Source organism: Microtus ochrogaster, chromosome X (assembly GCF_000317375.1).
Source record: "Microtus ochrogaster isolate Prairie Vole_2 chromosome X, MicOch1.0, whole genome shotgun sequence".
Lineage (NCBI taxonomy): Eukaryota > Metazoa > Chordata > Mammalia > Rodentia > Cricetidae > Microtus > Microtus ochrogaster.
The window spans coordinates 17967940-17971890 of NC_022026.1; positions in this window are offsets into that span (position 1 = coordinate 17967940).

Genomic DNA, 3951 nt, shown 5'->3' on the forward strand with positions numbered 1-3951 from the left:
TATATACCCTTTGTAGTTTGGGTTTTGTCCAGAGATATAGACTATTGGCAGATAAAGCTATTTCAGGAAATCTTAACAAAAGTTCTATATGCAGAGGAGCTTAAAACATGCACTATGACTAGCGGTCACATGAAATACATACTGATAGAAGGTTGTTTTCATCTTAAAAGAAGGGTTTTAGGGAAGTGCCTCAGCAGTTTTGAACACTTGTTCTTGAAGGAGACCTAGACTTAATTCTCAGGACCTACATTAAGAGTCACAACTATCTCTAACACCATTTCTAAGAGATCTGTCTCTTTCTGACCTTCATAGGCCCTGCATGCATGTGGTATATAGACATGCAAAACACAATGGGTACAGACAAAACACCTAAACACACAAAATAAACATAGGCAAATCATAAAATGGCTGAAGCAGAGTAAGGTCTGGTAGTACATGCCTGTAATCCCAGAACTCTGTCATTTTCTTCTCACTGCTCTCATTCTTGTCTCCACATTTTCTATTTAATACAGTAGCCAGAGGGATTCTGATAACCTGAAAATCAAATCATGCCACTCATCTGTTCAAAACCCTTCCAGTGGTGACCCATGTCAAAGTTGGTGTCATAAACTCCAAGACACTACATGACCTTCCTGACTTCTCCCACTCCAAGTGCTTCTAGCATAGCTCCATTCACTCGCTTTCCTTGCTTCCCTGTAAAGAACAGGTACTGGAACAATGACTAGAGAGGTTAAGAGCACTTGATGCTTTTTCAGAGGACCAGAGTTCAGTTCTCATAGTGGGACCTACACACATATGAACTCACAGAGACTGAGATACCATGTACTGGGCCTACGTGAGTCTGAACTAGGTACTCTGGTTATGTAACTGTTTTAATGAGATTTCTCACTGAATGTATGAGTAAATCTTGAATTCTTGTGCCTTCCCTTGGACTTTTTTCCTTCTTTTGGTTTGTCTTGTCCAATCCTAATGTGATTGTTCTTTGCTTTATCTTACTATATTATGTTCTATTTTACTATTAGCTCCTGGAAGCCTATTTTCTAATGAGACACAGAAAAATAGTAGATCCAGATGGAAACAAAGGGAGGAGGATCTTTCAGGATTAGAAGGAAGGGAAACAGTAACCAGGATATATTATGTGAGAAAAAAATCTATTTCCAGTAAAAGGGAAAAAGTTTTAAAACATGAAATTTTACAGCTTACCAAACAAGAGAATAAAATGGAATGGATGTTCTGTTTAAAGAAACACTGGCTAATGATCAAAAGCCAACATGAGAAAGAAACTGAAGCTAATATAAAATTTGAAGGCAGTGTCCTGGAGCAATGCCTTTCTTCTAAGCCAGTGCTTATTCTCTTGTTTCTTTGTTTGGTTAGTTGCTTGGAAAGTTCTAAAATAATTTCATAGATTTGAAGAAGCAATTAAATGACAGGAATTTTAGAAGCTATTAGTGTGTTATTATATTTTTAACATCTAAGGATGCTATTTTGGAGCAACTAATGCAAAGCAAAGTAATATTGGCTTTTGCTGAGAACTAATTTATATCCAGTAAATTTTACCCATTTGAAATATTACATTTTATTAGTTATAAGGCGTGTATAGTACATGTTCAAAACATTTCTATTCATATCAAAAAGTTTCTTCATGTCCCTTTATAGTTAATCCTTTCTTCCTACACCAAGTTCTTGGCAACCAGCAAATGGGCTATATTTAGTGTGATTTTTTATGAGTTTGACTTTTCTGAAATGCTACACAAGTGACATAGATTTTATGTTGAGTATTTTTCACTTAATATAATTGTTTCGAAAGTATTCATGTTGCTCATATGCCACAATCAGTTTTGGGATAAAATAATATATGTACTTTGTTGTTAGGTGAAAACATGAAACAAATAAGAAGACATTTCAATAATCTTCTTTCAAAAATCATCAGCATATTAATTTATTTTAAAATATTAACTTCTGGTTTTATTGATGCATATAGGATTTATAATATACATATTGCACTGTTCATAAGCTTAACTTTAAGATCTATAAGTTTCATAATCTACATCAGTAATTTACAAATTTCTGTACATTTAGGGACCTTATTTGCAATTTCTAAACTTTGTGATGCACCTGTGCATTTGTGAAGTCACCGTGCTCCTGAGAGTAGAAACCCTGGATATAAACTGATCACAGTTTTCTCAGTTTGAGAAATAAAAGAAAGGGGCTTGGTTATAGTAAGTATAATGAATATAAAAAAAAGATAATCTATTACTCAGAAGGATCAGTATGGTGGAAAAAGTACAAATCAGACGATAAAAGTTAACAAACATATCAACAAAAACTGTATATTGGAATAACTCCCCTTTCTTGAATAACACATTAAGCATTTAATTTCTATTACTGTACTAAACACTTGTTTTAGGTTTTCCCTTAAAAATATTTACTTATTTGCTATTCTTCTTGAAGAGTCTCTTTACTCCTGTGCCTTAGAAATAACTGCATTCATATTCCTCACCTAACATTTTAATAAATATATCTAAACATGTTTTATTATCGCCCATAGTTAGTTAATATTTTTCTCCTCCCATTATTACAAGTACCTGTGTAGTTTACTTCCCTACATTTGATGATTCTTATCTTTACAGTTAATATTTGGGTTTCAGAATCCCTGGGAGCTTTTCGTTACATGTTTGCCATCATCACCATTACTAAATGATTGTTGTGTATAGGGCTGCTGAACACATGAGTGAGTTGGATTTGGTAGTATGCCTTGTCCTTCATATTATTGTTCATGTATCTGTTTTTTTAAAACTTTGATGTTCATGTATCTGAGCAATATGTCTCAGAAGTCAAAAGCAATGTCACAAAACCTGAGTACCTGTTAGTTCTTGAAACCTCAATGGTAGATGGAGAGCAAAGACCTCTTAAAGTTGTTCTCTGACTTCTATATGTGCAATTTGAGAAGTATACCCCTACATATGCGAGTGAACATAAAATAACTGTGTGCTCATGCGGTTTATATGTGTGTTCAGGTGTTCATTTCTTTGCATGAGGGTTTGTAGGCAAGAGGTTGTAGGTTGACATTGAGAGCCTCCCCCAATCATTTTTTCACACTTTATTCCTTCAGATGTGCACTTTTCCTGAAAGTGGAGCTCACAGATTGGCTAGACTGTCTGGCCAGAGTCACAGATATCCTCCAGTATCTGCTTCCCCTTCTTTGTGATTGCACTGGTATGTGACTTCTGCTATTCTTTTATGTAGGTATCAGAGAACTCAGGTTCTCATGTTTGCAAGGCAATGTCTTTCCCACTGAGATCCCTCCTCAGCCAAAATTTATTTGCATTATAACTAAAAGAAAACATTTCCTGTTTCTTCCTTGGGCCAGATATTTTTGCTGCTTACTCTGCATTTGGAAGATGAAAGGCTAGAAAGGTGAGTAGGAAGGAGGGAGGAGAGCAGGGAGAATGGGAGAGAGTTGTCTTACTGGTTTTCATTCCATTTGGGCATCCTTAAATTCACACTGTTAGTTAACTAAACCTTAAAGTTTGCTCTGCGACATACTGCTTCAAACCTAATGTGTTCCATCATCTTTTATATCCTTTTTCTATTTTCATAACAGATTTTCAAACCTTGGGCAGATTTCTTTTTCAGTCCAATTCCATCAGCATTCTACTCCATCTGGCATTTCTCACTTTATAGAGGTAAAGCAGACATACAGTTAGGATCTGGTTTTTGAATCAATGCTTTTAACCAATAAGCTATATACCATTCTCCATGTGGTCTTAAAAATTCCCCCAACTGAATAAAAAGGCACAATCTCCTCAAGAAACATTTATCTTCATTAAAATTGGCACAACAACATGGAAACATCGCTAAACTTTTATCCTTAGCTCTTGTCTCTCCAGAGTATTTATATATATATATATATATATATATGTGTGTGTGTGTGTGTGTGTGTGTGTGTGT